Source organism: Notolepis coatsorum, assembly GCF_963971535.1.
Source record: "Notolepis coatsorum genome assembly, chromosome: 19".
Lineage (NCBI taxonomy): Eukaryota > Metazoa > Chordata > Actinopteri > Aulopiformes > Paralepididae > Notolepis > Notolepis coatsorum.
The window spans coordinates 74594356-74615319 of record NC_140183.1 but is presented as its reverse complement, the minus strand read 5'-3'; the positions used below and the strand labels follow the sequence as shown (position 1 = coordinate 74615319).

The following is a 20964-nucleotide window of genomic DNA, read 5'->3' as shown; positions in this document are numbered from 1 at the left end:
ATTATCCACATGAATGATTTCAAAGCTGTCTGTCTCTGAATGCATAATGATGGAATGATTACTTATAGACCCGTAGTGCACCAGAATCAGAATCAGAAAGGTCTTTATTGTATTATCTTTATAAGTAGAATTTGATTTGGTCTTTTTTGTTGCGACAGACAATTACAGTAGAATAAAATACAATAAAAATGTGGAATAAAATCAAATGGAATATAAACTAAATTAGAATAGAAGCATCAATAGAATAGAATATACTATATATATAATAATATATATAATCTACATCTACATATGGGAAAACGCCAAGTGAGGCTGACAAAGGTCCTATTCATGAGAGTGGTAGCCTAAATAAAGGCAACTCAAATAGCGGACATTCAATGAGGTTCTGTTTTGTAAAACATTAGCAAACTGTCTGTCGCCCTCCTTCAGACACGCAGAGTGAGGGCAATGGAAAAGCCAATACTTCCTGGAGGGTTTTCTGCTATTAATGTGTTAGATAATTAATACCCTGGTTGGTTTTTAATGATTATCTCTAATGTGTCCTTACGCTGGGAGACCTCTTCGCTGCGTCACGGAAAGATGCTGTCAACTGTACATAATCCCGCCTTTAAAAATGACGTTTAGCAGTGCTTTCCGTTCTGATTCGCGATGGTACCTGTCGATTACGCATGCCCCGCCTTCCTCATAAAGCGCTTGAGTAACTGAATTATTTTTATTTTTTTGAGAGAGAGAGTGAGAGAGAGAGAGAGAGAGAGAGAGAGAGAGAGAGAGAGAGAGAGAGAGAGAGAGAGAGAGAGAGAGAGAGAGAGAGAGAGAGAGAGAGAGAGAGAGAGAGAGAGAGAGAGAGAGAGAGAGAGAGAGAGAGAGAGAGAGAGAGAGAGAGAGAGAGAGAGGGAGAGGGAGAGGGAGAGAGGGAGAGAGGGAGAGAGAGAGAGCGAGAGAGAGAGAGAGAGAGAGAGAATTGGATGCGTGATGGCACGGTAGACTAGATTTGGCACCGGAGAGATTCTTTGGTTCAGGTCATGGTTTATGTATTATGTCATTACCTGTCTTTTCCCGCATTTAGCTAAATAAACAGCATTCTACAAACCGACAAACTATTAGAATATAACTACTTTTTATGATCAGATAGAAAGTCCTCATCACTTGGAATTCACATCTGAAACTGTCAAGGTGAGTGCGCTATTTCATTGACAACCTTCAATGGCCATTAGGCCTACAGAGTATTATTATTAGCTCGGACAATAGACTACTATTCCCGACTTTTACAAACATGTAGACGTCTTCGTTTCAATTGTGCAATAGTGACTATTATTAGGCATACAGTGGACTAGTCTGTCACTGTGTATAGCAGACTTATACGGATAAGTCATGTACGTGTTCATTATAAAAGTTTGTTGTTTGATTTAGTGAATATTTGATCATTCGGAAAGGCTTATTGCGTTCCCTGCACCTCGAAGTGGACCTGAATAACAGCAATCGTAATGTGCATACATATTGATGGGTGAATACTTGTACAGTAGCCGGCCACAGTACCTCAGAAGTGCAACGTTAACTGCATCATAGTGACAATATTATTGCAAGCTCATAGTGGAACTCGTGCGGGCTCTGCCAGCAGTTGCCCTTCAACAGCCTATCTGCTGGATCTTATCATTAGTACGACAAAACACTAACCTTTTTGTCTCCATGGCAACTCTTACTTCCCATCTTCTCCCTTTGAAGATGAGTTGTTGAGGATATATACAGTATCTAGTACTGTGTCCATACAGTAGGCCAGATATCCTCACAGCTTTTAGTAATGTGCCTTCACTAATAAAAGTAGTTTTACTCAAAATGCCAAATGTATGAGTGATGCTGTGCCTATAGGGACGAGTGACCATTGTGTCTTTATTAGGAATGAGTGATCACCTCTTCTCGCTGTACTCCAGGGGTGTGTAGGAGTGTGTGTGATAGCTACTGAGAAGTGGATTTGTGACGATCCATTTTCAGATTCTGACTGGTTCAACAGTTCAAAACCAAATGGGTGGACCCCCAAATGGTCCTTGAGGAAGGTCCCAGGTGGAACCCAGCAAAAATGAAGTATAGTTTAATGTCACTATAACTTCATTTATCAATTAAGATCGAGGAGAGAGCGAAAAGGTGTCATAGACTTCACTGTCCTGACTCATTACTTCACCTTTGATTAGAAATAAACCACCCCACCGTGAGTGTCACTAAATAAAGCCCTACCTGAAGCCTAGTAAGCCTGTATCTCCCTTGGTCAGGGGCGATTCCCCCTTTGACTGACCAGTAGATGTTTCGCTATCCATGTGTGGGACCTTGGTTCCAATCTAGGTATAGGTTACACAGTGGTGCCATGGGTGACCCAGATGGGTTTCACTGCGATGGGACGTCGGGCAGGGGGGGGGGGGGGGGGTGTATAGTAGTAGGCTAGCCCCTGCCTGAAGCCTAATAAGTCTAATATCTCCCTTTAGCCTTTAGGGATTCCCCTTTGGTTTACCAGTAGATGTCTGGTTAACCACACAGGGAGGGGACCCGGGTGAATGAATCCTGGTGTGTTGAATGACATAACAATGGGAGTCTATACTGTATGTGTAGACCAGTATGTCCCACAGGCTCCTGAGATGTTGGTGGTGCTTGTGGCAGCAGGGCAGGTGGCCAAGGGCACAGAGTCAAGCAGTGGGAAAAGGGCTGAACACTGCAGCACAGGACGTGCTATTATGTAAAACATTTTCCTTCTAATATTGAGCTGGGCCACGAATTTTTTTTCAGTTTAAATGGAAAACACTCAAGAAACTATAGGCTACTATTTGTACTAGTGATAGTAAGCCCCGATAACACTTTCTCACTATGGATACTGAGTCCTAATTAAGCATCTGCCGATACAGAGTATTGATCAGTGTAGATTAATTATTATTAAGATACCATATCAGTTTTCTTTTACCATCAGAGATACCTATCTAGGCTTCTAGGTGTCAAAAAAGCTGAAAAGAAAGTTGCTTTGCTTTGATTTCGGAAATGTTACACACACATAGATGTTTTGTGGGAAATTCTCCAGTAACCATACCTTGTTTTAGCCTGGCATTGGTCCAATATGTGATACCAGTATTATAATGTTGCCCAGCTCTGTTGGCACTCTTATGGGGCTCAAAGGGGGTAATTCGCAATATTTGGGTCAAAAAACTTGTTTTGAAGCGGAGCCCAGAGTGTTTTCGTTTACCTGGGGTCTTACAGTAGATGCCGTTGGTGGCTAATACTGTTGTTACTCTCAGAGTTCCTGATCCACATGCCAACTACTTATGGTCTTCACCAACCAGAACCTGGTAGGTAGAATACAAGGACACTGAGAAATGCCAGGAATTACCAGAATCCCTGGAATGCCGTGGTGAGGGAGGGGAACTCCCCCCCCCCCCCCCCCCCCCTTCTTCTCTAAAACGTGTTAAGAGGACATCAGAACACTGCGGCTTCTGAGGTCACCTTCACAAAACGCTTCCTCCTAAAGGTCCTTCAGTTCTCCCTTGGCGCCGACTTTTATTTGCGAACAAACATGCGTCGCCATGTCGTCCGTGAGATGTCATCATATTCATCTGTCAAACGCTTTATGCAGGTGTTTACTTGGAGGCAGCCAGTGTGACTGACGACTGCAGTTTTTCAGGTCACCTACTCCCTGCATCACATCCCTGCAATGCCCCAGACAGAACCCCTTTTTTCCAAAGCACACTCATTACATGTTATCGTACACCTACTCGGGACGTTGCACAGATGGTGTGTCTGGTGAATTGGTACTGTAGTCACTTAGGTGTTGAATGAATGAAAACAAATCAGTCATGTTTTACATCAGTGCCTTTGGCAATGTGATTTTACATTCATTCATTTACTCATTCACTAATTCACTCACTCACTCACTCACTCACTCACTAATTCACTCACTCACTCACTCACTCACTCACTCACTCACTCACTCACTCACTCACTCACTACTGTACGTCTACACTTGGTGGCCAACTTGGCATGACTTAGTTCAAGGTCTTGCACAGCATATTATTTTCAATGGCAGTGTTTGTTTCACAGGTAGTGCCATTTAAAATACACACATCTTCACTGTTGGCTTTTTACCGGAAAGATACCTTTTGTCAATCGACGTAGGTAGGTGGGGATTGTGCAGTGGAGTGGTAAACAGGACCCCACAGAGCAGCTGTTGTGACCTCACACGCATGCTGGCGGGTGACGCTTCCTTCTGCGGGGGCGGTATCGTACATGCATAAAATATGTGTCGCTTCAAATGTAAACAGGTGAACAAGGTTGTCCTGAAGTCATGGACGACGTGGTCTGCAAAATGTAATTATATATTTGCTTAATTTAAAGTACTGTATTAACAAGACACAAGTAACCTGTTTTTTTTTAGTACTATCGATTACTCTTGAGATATAATAAGAAATCGAACCACTATTGATCCTTTAATACATCAATTCGATTTCCATTGATTTGATTGACAGTAAATGTGATTAATTTATATATATATATATATATATATATATATATATATATCTTTGATTCTTGAGAGTCGGGACAAAACACTTTTTAAATATTATATTTTGAGAATACACACTATATTGATTAGAGTTATATATTCATGTAGAGAAATGTCTGAGCTATTTAACCCTGTAAAGGTGCGGGCTCTACATAGAAAAACATTTTCAACAAATTCACATGTTTCCCTTTGAAACTTGATTTGTGTTAACTCCGTCAGACGCACAAAAAAGTATATAATTCTAATTATTCCAGTCCAACAAGAATCTAAAGTTCTGAAGTATGTTGTAATAGTGTTTAGTTACTCTGGTATGCAATAAAATATAATATATAAACCTCAGGTGTAATTTCACACTATTCTGAAAACCCAGAGTTAGAAATATTAGCATTTTCAAACTTTGTTTTTAATTTTGATATGATAAAAAAAAGATCATTAAGTAAATAAGACACAAGAGGATGAAGATCTAATGCTACTTTATTACTTAAACAACATAAACTGAAGAAGGAATTTGTATTTTCCCCAAGATTAACAAAAATAAACATCTGACGGTGTTGACAATGATCTGACGGTGTTGACGAGAAACTGACGGAGTTGACAAAATTGGATTTGCATCTCTGCTAAATTTTTTAAACAGATGGAAGTGACAATAATAAGAACTAATAACTCCTTGTCTTATACTGAACATTTTGTTAACTCAATTGTAATAAACAACAAACTTTACATACACTGTTTCCAACTATTACAAAATGCACCGTTTCCAACAACAAAAACAGTAATGGAGAACAGGGCCCCGTTCCATGTACCTGGATAACTGAGTTAGCCGGATAACTTTAGCTGGATAACTGGGTTAGCCGGACTTTCCGGTTTCATGTACGTGGATTTTCCAGATCACCATGCCAACAGATCCAAAAGTTTGAGCCTGCTCGAAAGCAGAGTTCAAGTTCAAGTTAGCCCGATCACGCAGAGCCACGCCCCCGCAAAGAAGTGACAGCTCGTTTCCTGAAACTATTCCCACAGTCTACGATCTGCATTATACCATTCTGAATTACGTTTTTGTGCTCCATTCTTCCAGAGGGGGCTTTTGAAATGTAAAATAGACCCAAAATGCTGATATTAAATTCACTTTGTCCTAAATAATGCACGTTATATATACCGTGGCGACGGTGGCGCTCGCTCGTGCGATGTACACAAAAATGTGGTTATTTTAATTGTAACTGGGATTAAGATGTCTGATGAGATGCGCTGTTTGACGGATTTGAGAAATTGAATGAGCCGTTGACGTCACATGAATGAATGAGGATAAAGAAATAAAACTTCATTCAAAATAAGGAATATTCTAAACACGGGTCTCTCGTTCATTAATGTATAAACAATGAATTTATCCCATCTGGCACAGTGGCCCAGTGGTAGTGCTCAAGCCTGCCAACCTTGCGACCCGGGTTCAAATCCCGGTGTTTCCAATATGATTTTTTTGAATATAATATTAATGATTATACGCCAAAGTAGCCTGGTTTTAAGTTAAAATATTATAAATCTACATGCATTGAGGATGTCATTCTTTATATAGCTCTCAACGTGCACCAAATTGAATTATTCCTATATTGCAAAAAAAAGGAGACAACTAGGGTCTTGAACCCCGGTCGTCCGTGTGAAAGTCAAAAGAACAACCCGTTAGACCACATTGGAGATAAGTTAAAGATTGACTATACATCAATCAATGGGCAAGAGGGCCGTATCGTAATTCTGTATAACAGTTAATTAGTTATTTTCGCTAGCAAGATCTCATTTGATTATTCAATCCAGCAGGCAAGTTTAAAGAAATATAATCTGATTGATTGAGGTAATGAGGGACTTAGAATTAGCCTATAGATAACGCATTTAACTTGTCGGCGAGGCGATTGAGCCGTATTGCAATCTGTCAATAAAGTCTTAAATCAATTAATCAATCAATGCCGTTGAGAATCAGGGTCTCTGCCATCGATACGTGCTGGCTTTTCACCTAAAACGGCCGCGCGCATTTAGCCTGACTCGCAAGTCTGGCTTGAGTTAACGAGACTGAATCCACCTTTGTGAAACAGGAAAATCCCGGCTTCGAACATCGGGTTAACTGAAGCTGGATAATGGACATCTTGATCGACTTAGTTGAACCACGTACATGAAACAGGGCCCAGGACCCCTTCTTCTCGTCCCTGTTTTCATCTACCTCCTCTACACCACTTCCCGATCTCCACTTTCTCACCCACTTCTCCTCTTCCTTTCCTTCTGCATTTCTAATTAGTTTCACTATGATGTCTTGAACTGGGCAGAAACAGACATCCTTCTTGCCACATTTGGGCTGAACCTTTTCTGTTGAACCATGGGGATGCATAAATTCCACTTTCACATCTTGTTGCTCATTATCCACATCGATGGTCTTAGCTAGCCACAAGTGGTCATCATAATACTACTGCTAACCAATCTCCATTACTAAGGCTGCTAACAGTCGTTACTGTCACCGTACCCTCAGGACCTTTCAAAGGTTCTTCGTCCAACTCCTTCATCTCATTTTTCATCTCCTCCCACAACATGGCCAGAGGTCTCTTCTTCCTTGCCCTCCGTGTATCACTCTGCTGTTCTCCTGGGTTGCCATGGTAATAGGAGGTAGCTGGGCATAAGCACTGGCAATCCAACATCTCGCTGAAAAAGCAGGATAGTTGTCTGTTGTGGATCCTGTCCTTATGTGCGATGATCTGGTGTATTTGTCTTGTTGAGGGAACCGGTTTGAGAGGATTCATGAGAAGTGTGTCGTATCTTTGCATGTCTTCTTCCACAATGTGGTACAGCTGAACACCATTCAGACTGTTTGAGACCTTTTTGAAGAATATGTGTCCATCCGTCACATCATTTCCTCTCAGGACCAGGTTGTCAGCTGTTCTTTTTACTGTTCCGCCAATGCCGTCTGGTGCGCCTTTACCATGAGAAGTGGGGAAGAAGTTCCGCGTTGTCCTTTCAAACCCCAGAAGAAAAAAGTTCTTCTTGTTCTTGTTTGCTTGGAAGTGCACGGTGGTAACCTTGTCTTGATATCTTTTAGGACTGGATCCATTTGTGTCCAGATTGCTGCAGCATCCTGTCTCTTTGACTCTGACAATGTGAAAAACCCTGCCTTTCCACCCTTAGTGTAATACATTCTGGTATGGAGTGTTATCTGTGGCAGATTTAGTCCGAAATGGCAGGCCTGAACTTCAGCTTTATATTTGAATTTCCAGGATTCTGAAAAGTCAACATGGACGATTGCTGTACTCTCATCACAGGACTCAATTGTGTTGCTGTATTCTTTTGACTGGTTTCGCACTGAACACACATGTGTTGTGGTTTCCTTTCTGAGTTTTTGCTCATAGAGTTTGATGAGCTCTGAAAGGCTGCCTCGGTGTTCGACGAGCTTAGTGTTGATGTCGATTCCATTGCGTGTGTCTTCTTGAACTCTCTCCCACTGCCTCCATTGAACATCGATTTTGTCTTGCTCTTGGGTTGTAACTGTACCTTTGTTTAGACATCGTGAGCAGGCGCGAAGAAGGCAGGCCTCACTTGCTGGAGAGCAACAAACTAATTGAAAACTGTCATCCAGTTTGTTTGACTTCACAACACCAGACATTTTAAGGACCTTGAGCATTAAGCATGCATTTTCATGTATTTGACACAGACATGTCTTCCGATCAGATGCTTTTGGTGCTGTGACATAGAAGGGCCTCAGAGCACAGAATGAAGAATAGCTCAGCTTTAAAGTGGGGTTCTTAATCTGGAATTCAGTGTGGAGGTTGAGCATGGAGTCTAGCAGGATCATTATCTGCCGCTTGATCTTGTTCCTGGTGATTGTGTCAGTCTTATCCGTCGTCACACGTGCATAGTTCAGGAAGAAATCCTGAACAGTCTGTGTTATACCCTGTATTAATGTTGGCTTTTTCTGAGGCTGCTCCTTTTCTCTCATTAACTTGTAGGTTAACTCAAACTCTTTAATTTGTTGAAGAAGACGATACTTTTTAAGAATCGTGCCTGATGACACACTCAGTGCTGGTTTTTGGCTCCGTGGGCCAGGAGTTTGTTTGTTTGTCTTCAGCCCTCTTCTGGGGATGTTGTGGAATAGAAGGGCCTTTTGGATTTTCGGATTCCTTACTTTGCTTCCTGATAGCATCTTCTTTGTTTCCGTGCCTGGAGAGTCCAGTGGTGATGTATTTGTAGCCTTTTTTCTGCACATTATTGTTTTTATCAGGTTGTTTCGTTGCTTTGTTACATTTGTAATATTTTCTTTCATAGTTTTTATTTCTCTTGAATGCCTTTTTCGCATTTTACTTCGTTGCTTTTCCTGTCTGAGAGACTCCCTGCACTGTCTGGCATTGCTATCTTATCCTGATCTGATTTTTTATCTGATCCTGATTTTTCTTGAACTCTACACCTGTGACAACTGATAAGATTGAGACAACTGACTAGCAAAATATTATCCTGTTGATCACTCCATACAATAATGTATTACACTATGGATGGAAAGAGTCAGATAAAGGATGATGTAGCAATCTACAGTAGACACACATGGACCAGTCCTATATTAAGAATTATTTTAAAGATATTAAGATGAAATATCCACAGTTTACCACCGTTCACCTTTGCTCTGATGATCTAAGTAAACAATATAAGAACAAGAATAACTGTTTTCTTCTGTCTTGTATCCCTATTGGGTTATGAAATTTTACATCAATCAATCAACCATGTAGACAAGTGATATATTTATATTTATGTATTAACACATGTGCTGGGAAAGTAAGACAATTATTCAAAAAGCAGACCACAGCCTGCCCATGCTCTAAAAGTCAGAAGTGTATTGTAATGCATGCTATTATATGCACACTTCTGTGCAGATACAACTCTGAAATAACATTTAAATCCTTTACCATGTTCAAAAATAGTATAATAATAGCATATTATGAGGTTATTGATGGATTTGTCAACTCCGTCAGCTTACACGTCAACTCCGTCAGACACAAAATCTGATGGAGTTGACGTCTGACGGAGTTGACAAAAAGGCAGACATTTTACCTCCAAGCCTGTATTGTGCACTGCAGCTAGCTAGTTTTTTGGCAGTTGCTAGCTGTCTTAATTATCTCACTGAAACACTTGAATTCAATCCACTATTGTTTTTTTTAAAGTATAATAACGGAGAGATGGTGTTGACATGTTCCAGCTGTGACCATAGGAATGTCTAAAATATCAAAAAGTATCAAATTTACCAGACCATGTGTGGTAGTGTTGCATTCACCACAGGCAGGGTAAGGAAAAGGGGTCCTCAGGGATAGAGCTGGCCATGCTATTGCCTGATTTAATTAGGTTTATGAAAAAGTCTGATGGAGTTGACATAAACTGAGGACACAACTTTGATAGGCAGATTTCTATGGAAAATATTATTTGAGTTTCATGGCATGCATTGTTTTATACATTTATAACCCTTATCCTTGATTTGATATGTATGTTTTCACAAGTGGAGAGGTTTTTCAAGCTTTTTTGGGCTGGTCAATAATGTGACCCTTGCTGAGGACAAGAAAATTAACATGGGAGCTTCTAACCACAGATTATACATTTAAACAAATATCCCCCAAAAAACAAATATATGTGCTAAAACATAACATCAGTATACACAATACCTTTAGATTGAACTTTGTGAGTATGTCAATCATTATTAATTTCTTTATTTTTGATATAAATTAGACTTTTATATATGTAGGACATGTTTTGTCCCGACTCTCAAGAATCAGTGATATATATATATATATATCAACAATTTCCTGCAGTTGTATCACCACCACATCTGCTATGATAATCGTATATATATTATATTCTGTCCATATCATTCAGCCCTTTATATGAGTGCCAAGGCATCATTCCTCCTCCAGACTGGACGCCTGTTCCCGTCCGTGGACATACTGGAGGAGGCTGGGGGTCCAGTTTCAGAACTGCCTCAGAGACCACCAGGACAGCCATCTCTTGAAATGTTTTACAAGCATGTATCTTTTACAACGGCGGCAGTCACTTCCAGACTATTTTACTGTAACAGAAACAAATGACCACTCGATGGGGAGCAACGTTTTTTAAAAAAAAAATTTATACATACCTCCTCCTCGCTCCCTGGGTCATTTCCCTGTTTTCCACAACTAACCACGTCGGTTTTAGGTCTGAATTATTCAAAGTCCTCTCCACAATGATTGGTGATGCATAGCAGCTCTGAAGTTCTTGAATAATGTAGGGTTTCTTTGGTTGTTTCACTAGTGCAGTGTATTTCAGTGGTTCTCAACCTTTGTAGGGTTTTTGGTTGTTTCACTAGTACAGTATATTCCAGTGGTTCTCAACCTTTGTAGGGTTTTTGGTTGTTTCACTAGTGCAGTATATTCCAGTGGTTCCCAACCTTTGTAGGGTTTTTGCCTTTTGGTTGTTTCACTAGTGCAGTATATTCCAGTGGTTCTCAACCTTTGTAGGGTTTTTGGTTGTTTCACTAGTACAGTATTCCAGTGGTTCCCAACCTTTGTAGGGTTTTTGGTTGTTTCACTAGTATAGTATATTCCAGTGGTTCCCAACCTTTGTAGGGTTTTTGGTTGTTTCACTAGTACAGTATTCCAGTGGTTCCCAACCTTTGTAGGGTTTTTGGTTGTTTCACTAGTATAGTATATTCCAGTGGTTCTCAACCTTTGTAGGGTTTTTGGTTGTTTCACTAGTGCAGTATATTCCAGTGGTTCTCAACCTTTGTAGGGTTTTTGGTTGTTTCACTAGTACAGTATATTCCAGTGGTTCTCAACCTTTGTAGGGTTTTTGGTTGTTTCACTAGTGCAGTATATGCCAGTGGTTCCTATGCTTTGTAGGGTTATTTTTAATACAGCTTTTTGGTGCTGAGGCACAATAGGGTGAACACCAACACGGCGTACCAATTTTTTATGTGTTCATAGTACTATGCGATGAGCTGCCGAACAAGGTCTAATGTGCAATAGCTGAGTAATATATGATCCTAATCTAATTTAACTGACTATTCTTAATGTAAAATGTAATATCTTTATGTTTGAACAATCTGATGGCCCCACTTTAGCTGAGGCTAAGGGTACATGTGGCTCTACTGCGTTGTGTACATTGACCAGTCTCTTACAAAATCTCTGGCTTTCTGGAGCTCTTCTGCAATTTCCACTATCTTTGTTAAAGCGACATTCATTCCATTCCAGGTTGGATTCCGGCTTCTTCTGTGGCACCCGGGCCCGGGGCTGTAGCCTCCCACCAGAAGACAAGCTTAAATTGATTCAGTCGGTGAAGTCAGGTAGAACAAGAGAAGTCTGCCTCATTCTTGTTAAAACCAATCTGTTTTGGTGTCAAATTGGGGCTTTGGCTGGAATTATAATAGTACTGCACCATTGCAGTGAATTGGCTAGAAATAATGAAGGTCCACACAGAGAGAAAACAACACGGCAACTTCAAAGGTCTGTGGATGTGATGTGAAAAATAATAATAAGTAATTCGCTGCAAATAGAATGTTTCACACCGCGGCGGCTGCATTGTGACCTTTGCGCAACGACAAGACACATTTCGGGAACTTAACGGAACACGCCAACATTATGGGAATTGTGCTTACCGTCTTCTCCAGGGTCAGACAAGAAGATAGATACCAATTTCCTCTCTGTGTGCGTTCAATAGAAAGCTATCCGGCTGCAAGCTAGCCTGGCTTAGCACAAATTAATGGAAGTGGATACGGACCACTAGCCTAGCTTAAAACGCCAGGAGAGGTGTTTCTGGCCAACGGCTAGGCTAGCTGGTCCGTATCCACTTCCATTAATTTGTGCTAAGCTAGGCTAGCTTGCAGCCGGATAGCTTTCTACTGAACGCACACAGAGAGGAAATTGGTATCTATCTTCTTGTCTGACCCTGGAGAAGACCTTGGTAAAGCACATTTCCCATAATGTCGGCGTACACCTCAGAGATCTCCCCACCCTTTTCTCATTTCGGCGCACACACAAGCAAACATCTTGAGCGTCTGGTTTGTTTGTGTTCTCTGACAAAACGGTGCAGGGATAGTGTCTCTACACACTCAATTCTCCGGTCCAGTGAGTTAGGAGTGCCTGACTGAGTTGGTAGAGAGCGTTCAGTCTTAAAATGAACCTGGCATTTCTCAAGATGTGGGGACTCTTCTTATATTAGTCGGGCTGTTCGTCTCCCTCCGTCCATGAACGGAAGGTAATGGAAGACGATGCCTCTTCTAAATATATCACCTGAAGCACTCAGAGACGGCTAATGCCGTTATAGATACGCTTACTGGCGTTCCACTTTTCATTTCTTTTTTACCCTGCAGATTCTTTTTAGGAGAGACAGATTGTCTTTCTTTTTTTTTAGTCGAGTGGGTTCTAGGCCGGAGCCAGTCCTCGTGACAGCATTTTGATGCTTGAGAGGTTCATTGGTGTTTCTCCCACCCTACATCACTTCATTGCTGGCTTGGAGCTCTGCACCGTATCGCACTCGCTCTGGTGATTGGCTTATACACTTAACATTCCTAGAGTTTGCACTGAATTGGGAAAATCTGCTTTTAGCTTCTGTGCCCCAGAAACATGGAATATTTTGCAATGCACTTTAAGACTCAATTCATTAGTATCTATTGGTCAGTTTAAATCTTTTTTTTTTTATCTACTTTTTCTCCCATTTTCAATTTTTCTCCCATCCCAATTTCGTATTGTCCAATTCTACCCTCCCCAGTTTTGAACGCTGTTAGGCCATGCCTCCCACAGGTCGGCTGCAATGTGGACGAAACCTTGCATCACGTCTCCCCTCCGGTACACGAGGAGGCAGCTGTCGCATCTTTTCACCTGAACAGCGCGATCTCTCAGCGGCGAGGGTCTGCATGGGAGGGACACGCCGCCCCCGTTGCTTCCTGATTCTGCTGCGCAGGCGCACCAACCGACCTGTAGGAGTCGCTGTCCACAACGTCCGATCCCCACCCACCAGCTTCCCACCCCCTAATACTGCCAATTGTATTAGTATGAACGACCAGCCAAGCTAGTAGCAATGCAGAGTGCTGGGCAGTTTAAATCTTGAATAGCAAACTACTTCTCCACGTTTAATTGATTGACTTTCTGTTTCTATATAAAAAAAAAAATTTATTATGAGTTATATTTCTCTATGTCATTGTAAATGAGAGCTTGCTCTCAATGATCCTTCAATAGTAAATAAAGATTGAGTGAGTGAATGAATGGATGAATGAATGGATGAATGAATGAATGAATGAATGAATGAATGAATGAATGAATGAATGAATGAATGAATGAATGAATGAATGGATGGATGAATGAATGAATGGATGAATGAATGGATGAATGAATGGATGAATGAATAGATGGATGGGTGGATGGATGAATGAATGGATGGATGGATGAATGGATGGATGAATGAATGAATGTCGCTTCTGGCTGGGCAGTCCTCTGTCATGACTCAACAGCTCTGGAGTCGTATGGAAATTACTCACTACTGTCGCGACACACTGTAGCTAAAAGCGATTCATCAGACTGTCACGCTAGTCACTTTTAGATTCGATTAGATTCGATTCAAATGTATTGTCATCATACAGCACAAGTACAGTACAATGACAAGAAGTTTGGCATCCAACCAGAGTGTAAATGTAACAGTAAAGTGCAATAATAATATACAATTATATTATTATTATTATTATTATTATTATTATTATTATTATTATTATTATTATTATTATTATTATTATTATTATTAAGGTGATTAAAATGGGTATAAAATATATATGTTTATGTATGTTTAAATGTGTGTACAGAGTTGTAGGGTTGTAATATTAAAGGGGAACTATCTTATAAATGGCCTTTTTCAGTGTTTAGCATGGTTTCCTAGCTATGTGGACTTATATTAATATGATCTATGTCTCTAATTCTCATATTGGCGTATTCTTCCAATTCTCCTCTCACAATATTCACCCTCACTGAACTGAGTCGTCTGAAAATGTGATGATTTGTGATGTCAGAGAGACACCGCTGCATGTTAATGTCCCAGATGCCGGCAGGCCACACAGTGGTTTAGGAGCCCAGCCTCAAAACAGCTTAAGATCTTGAGGTAGAAAAATGCTGTTTTTGAGGACTTGATTAGAAATACAAAACAATGAATTAAAAAAATATATAATTACAGAGGTGTTCCATAAACTCGCAGGAATTGTGTAAAAGTGCCCAAATAGTGAAAGAAATAGTAAAATAGTTCCCCTTTAATATGTACAGCAGTGATACAGGTATAAAGATACTATGGTAGTAAGTCATACTGGCCAGCAGCATAACTAGTAGAGTAGGTAAGGGATATGTACAAATATAGATATAGTATCTACAGATATGTAAAAAGGACTATATGCAGGTGTGGATAGATATACATACGGTAAGAATAAATATATATATATATATATACGGTATACAACAGCATAATGTATAAGTAGGTATATAGAATAATTATATGCAGGTATTCATATAGAAATGGATATATATATGGTAAATAAATATAAATATATAAATGTACAGTATCATACAGAGTTATATGGGTTGACTATAGCATAGTATAAGGTAGGTAGTTATGATTATTATGATTACTATTATTAGACTGTAGGGCAGTTGTAAACAGTGAACGCAGTAGGTAGGTATAAATTAAGTATAGGCAACAGAGTTCAAAGTTCACTTCACGTAAAATGTGACACATTTTGGAGAGTGTGCTCGTCGCGAGAGGAGTTCAGTGACACAGTGATGTAACTGCGCTTCCTGGATGTATGTTGTCCTCAGTCTGTTGCTGAGTGCAGTGTAAAGTAAGCTGTGGCTGTCTGTCCTAATAATAAGCTAGTGTTGAGATACACAAGGCTGGCGGGCTCCCCTACCATCTGGATACAACAAAGGAGAAGACCATTGTCACAGTGTGAAGAGAGAGAGAGAGAGAGAGAGAGAGAGAGAGAGAGAGAGAGAGAGAGAGAGAGAGAGAGAGAGAGAGAGAGAGAGAGAGAGAGAGAGAGAGAGAGCATGGGTAAGTAGAAAAGAGTGAGGGGTGAGGAGGATGTGGTTGGTTTAGCAGAATGCATAGTGGTGTATGAAGGTGACATAGGGCTGGGCGATTAGTTGAGTTTCCCACGATCATGAAAACAAAATAATCTAGATAAAACCACTGTTGTGCCGCATGCCGCGTTGCTCTCCTTTTGTTGTGTGTTGTAAATGCAGCGCACCCGTCCTTCACAGCGGTGCGCTCCGCCCCTCCCCCCAAAAAAACAAACAAACCAGTCGTTTCAGCTCGTGTCGAGAGGGAGGAGGGAGCCACGGCACGTTTCTTCTGTTATAATTAAATAATTAAATAATATAATTAAAAAGAGCCTATTGTGTTGCATTCCACACGACCTGCTACACCTGTCTCTGTTGGTTAAGCACTTCAGCCAGGAATGACCTGTAGGCAACACTTGAGATGATGATACCCTATGTGTGATGATGATACCCTCGCTCCTTCTCTTTCCTTCTTGCTCTCTCTTTCTCTCTCTCTCTCTCTCTCTCTCTCTCTCTCTCTCTCTCTCTCTCTCTCTCTCTCTCTCTCTCTCTCTCTCTCTCTCTCTCTCTCTCTCTATTTCTCTCTCTCTCTCTCTATTTCTCTCTCTCTCTCTCTCTCTCTCTCTCTCTCTCTCTCTCTCTCTCTCTCTCTCTCTCATGTTCCCCGTTCCTTCCCATGACTTTGAATTCCATTCCCAGACAAGGTAAATATTGTCCCACCCATATCATATTGCTGACGGCGGGCGATTCGGCCGTGAGATAGTGTTGAAATCAGCATCCAACGTGTGTCAGATTCTTGGGGAGTTTTCTGCTGTCTGAGTCAGCCTCTCTGACGAGCGCTTCCACATCTGTGTGGCCGAAGAGGGCGTGGCTGCACACACTCATAGGCAATGTTCCCTCTAATTTTTTTTCGGTCTGAGCAAACACTCAAACCTCCTGAGCAGACATCAGCAACTACTGAGCAACATACATCACCTGCCGATTAACCGGTTAGTTGATAAGCGGCGGTTTGTAAAAAATCTGAGAATCTTAATTTCCCTCAATGTCTAACATAAAAATATACAAATTTTGCTGATACACGAGAAATAATACAAAAAGGCATATTATATTCCTTAATCAAATATTTATTTGACCATTGATTGACGATACAGAGCAAAGTCCTTACTTTGGCGGCGGTGGTGTGAGTCGTGTCACTAACTTCTGTCTTTTTAGGAGGCTGACTCGTCATTATTTTATTAAGTGAATTATAATGCGACTTCAAGGGTGACCATATTGTGATTTTTTTTAAAGAGGACACTCTGCCTTCAGCCTCAAGATACTTAATGATACTCAAAGTTTACTCAAAGATGCCTTATCATTATAATATATTTAAAGTATGCCTCCTCTGTATGGATATAAAATTATTGTTTATATTATTTTATATAACAAAATAATATCTCTCTATAACCAAAGTTACTCAACATGCTGTATTATGCCTAAAGTAATCTATCTGACAAATCTCAAGAAAATAACAACCAACCTATGACAAAATAATATATATTTTCAAGTCTTACTGGACAAAATAAATAACAAGAAAAATATGAAGTAATGTTCTATCTAAATAATACCTCTTCTGTATTAGAAAATCCAGCTTAAAAAATATATCTTTGTATCTTTTCAATGTAATGTAAATTATAAAACAGTAACCTCACAAAGATACTAATTTAAAAGTGCACTATGCAGTTTCAGATTTGTTGCAATTAGTGTACTAAACTAATTTATTACACACATAATCCTTAGAATGATTGTATCATAACAAGCATCTTATCAAACCAAAACATCATTTTGAGGCATCAAAATAGTTTTCAATGATTTTCTTTCTCTCTGTATAGCTGCATGCTTCAATCAATTCGGTCAACTTTGCCATCAAACTCTTGCCTCGCACTGCTTTGTTTGTAATGTTTTTCTGTGTCCATGTGAGCTTTGAGATCGCCACCACTTTTATTAGACACAGAAACATATGGTCAAGCTTTGCATGCGTTGCACTCCGCTTCCAATTAGTCTCGACCGGGACGATAAATTGGGAATTTTCTCTGCAGTTAATCTGTAATGTACATTTTCGCGTTTGCATTGTGAGGAGCCAGAGATGCTGGTCGGATCTGTCCGCTTCCTGCTCTGTTGTGTGTGTCTGTGTGAGCGCGCAGTAGCGCCGCCCACAAAGCACTGAAAGCGAGGCTTCTCTTGGTAACGTCACATGCAACAGGTTACCGTAGTATTCGGTGCAACGCGCCAGTCAATTTAACTACATGGATATTTTACACAAGCGTTTCTGTGCGCGACAGATTTCAGATGTGCGCGGGAGCGTTTTGCCATGTGCGAGCACGGGCGCACCTTAGGGGGAACATTGCTCAGGCGTGTTTTTCAACCCCAGGACTGGGGACCAATGTTGGTTCCTGGAATGTTGCCTAGCTGTTTTACTTGCCTGGTTGATTAGTTGGTGTAGAATCAGACATTACTATATTTTATTAAGTTTGAATGAGAATAGGTGTGAGCTTTACTGTAAGGCACTGGCGCCTGACCAATGGAGCATGTGGAGTAGCAGCAGCTGCACCCACAATTGAACTTGGGGGAGCAAACGTGTGCTTTTGCACCCCCACTTTTTTATCATATGAAAAATATGATATACCCCCCCCAATATATAAATCTAACCATAACTACGTAATTTCAATCAAATTAATAATACGCAATGACACTTAACACTTTGAATGCCCATCACGACATAACTCGTGTTATCAGCCCAACGCCTGAATGCCCATCACAACAAATATCGTTTTATTTTTTTATTAGCGATCTGAATTCATATTTTATCAACCGAGTCTCCCGTTGGTACAGCAGCCCCTGTAGCAGCTCAGATTTGGAAAAAGCGCCCCATATCGTCTCCCAGATGGTAATGCACCCTTTTGGAATGGACTCAATGAAAATGGATGAGAAGAAAAACTCCGGAATCCACATTTTACTTCTCATGCATGTAACCGGAGATGATCCCAGTCATTGTGGAGCCTCAGGACTGCGTGGAATATGTGTTTACAGTACGTTGCATTGGATCAATAAAAGGATCGATTTTTGGAATGGCGATCAGGAATTGGAATAATCTTTTTGGATACCATCTGATCTCAGGTAAGGAATCTATTTTACCAGTCTTAGGATAATCAGACCTGTTTTCACGGAGATATAAGCTTTTCCCCTATGTGTGATATGGCTGTTTGACTGTGCAAGCGATCAGGAACTAAGATAATCGATTTTCAGCTTGCGGCACCAGCGTGCATACGTACACATATACTATCGATAATCTAGCGTTCATTTGAAAACGATTCATAAATAGGCCGAAAAATGACAACGTTCTAGAATATTCCAGTACAGGGCGTTTATCACGGAATCTTTTTTTCCCCTTGAAAACGAGGGCTTTTCAAAATGCTATAAAACGGAAATGAACCGATAAAAAAACAATCCGCTTCGACAATGTTGACTGAAAAATGAGTCATTGATAAGCGACGGGCAGATTAGACACATAGCCATAATTTAAAACATAGATTAGGCGATATTACCGCTAACATTGAAGTGGATGGTGGGCATTCAAGCACTAAATGTGCGCCCCCTGCTGGGCACTGAAAGTGTTAATAGCAAGTTTTTAAGTTTCCAAAGATTGTGACCCCCCTGCCCCCCCACATTTAATGGTTTGATCCAGTGCCTCCCACGGTCCCTCCCCCAGAGCATGAGCGCATGCGATGGTACCACAACTAGGGGTGGGAATCACCAGTTTCATCACAATACGATACGATATAGATTCTTTGGACAACGATACGATATTATCCGATATCACACAGTCTGCCACGATACGATACGATACTATTCGATTCAGGTGCCTGCGATCGATATGAGACGATATTATATGCCCATTTAACACAATCAATAACATTTAAATCAACAAAAAAGGCAATGGAAATATCATTTGACATTTTTATTTTTGAGCTCTTATTTTTGAGTATCTTAATTGAGTATAGCGCTTGGTACTTAATACGAGCCTGGTAGCGGCATAGCTGAGAGTGACTGCGGATACAAAAAGCCCCTGACTTGCAGATCGCAGTCACGTAAGGGGCTAATTAAAAAGAGCCTATTGTGTTGCATTCCACACGACCTGCTACACCTGTCTCTGTTGGTTAAGCACTTCAGCCAGGAATTACCTGTAGGCAACACTTGAGATGATGATACCCTATGTCATGTGTGATGATGATACCCTCGCTCCTTCTCTTTCTTACTTACTAGTACTTTCTTGTCACAATAGATACAACGGTATTGTATCAAATTAAGCTCTTGGAAAAAGAAAGAAGATGTTAATTGAATGAGAATTCCACACCTGATTAATTGATTAATTCAGTGATTTATTCATTGATTAACTTTTTGCTATAATATATAGGCTACAGTATGTATGAATACCTCAGACGAGGAACCATATAACTTAGTTTTTAGGTTTTCAGAGGAACAGTGTTTTCAAACCTTATCATCTAAAGATGGTAAGGTGGAGTGTTGTGTACATTGATAGTTTAATGACAATAGAGGTTGAGAACTTTCTGGTGATGTATCACATCCACACTTGTACATTCTTTTTTACAACTGAAATAAATAATCTTGTTATTACAGAGAGAGTACCGAAAAAAGGTACCATTGGGTGCCGATACCGAACTCCAAGAACGGTACAACTCTACATATCACCAAGCCCTAGTCAACGGTCCCTGGAGATGGTAATGTCATTGCTATCATCCCCCCTGGACATGGAATGTCCTACTGAAGAGAGATCTCGCAGTGCAATGACGTGTGTTGTTTGTGCCTAGCATAGCGTTTCCTCTCGCTATCTCTCCTAGCGGCTGGTGATGTGCCAGGTACTGCCACTCTGGGCCTTGATACAGACTGCACAGCAGTTTCTGTTTACCTTAAGTAACAGAAAAGCATGCAGGACCGTGTCGCGCCCAGATCCTAGACCTGATGGGTCTCCAGACTGGGGGGGGTTGTTTGCTCTGCCTCCAGGTGTTCTGGACTGGTCTGTGTGTGGAGGACCCCGGGGGACAGGTAGAGGAGGACTGCCACGGTTGGGTGAAATGATTAATTACTGTGCCCGAGGAAGTCGACAGGCTTTTTCCCCCCAGGGAGAGAGAGAGAGGAAGAGAGAGAGATAGATTGAGAAAAGAAAGAGAGAGAGAGAGAGAGAGAGAGAGAGAGAGGGAGCAGGACTTGTCTTCCTATGCAGCAGACCATAATTTTCCCAATGCGGTATATTTGTATGTTAATCAAAAAAAGGATTCCTTGCAGCTGTATTAAAAAGCTAAAGAA

At 40.8% G+C, this 20964-nt stretch overlaps 1 protein-coding gene across 3 annotated transcripts in view; it reads left to right on the top strand.

The window, feature by feature from the left end:
* Positions 1 to 957: 957 nt before the first annotated feature.
* osbpl3b (oxysterol binding protein-like 3b) overlaps positions 958 to 20964 on the top strand; it is a 181388-nt gene continuing 161381 nt past the window's right edge. For 2 of the 3 annotated variants that reach the window (XM_084336436.1, XM_084336434.1), the window contains exon 1: positions 958 to 1173. The gene's annotated coding sequence lies outside the window, so the exon portion shown is untranslated. Of the gene's footprint in view, positions 1174 to 11760; positions 11853 to 20964 lie in introns of all 3 variants that reach the window. The other variant, XM_084336435.1, reaches the window with a different exon arrangement.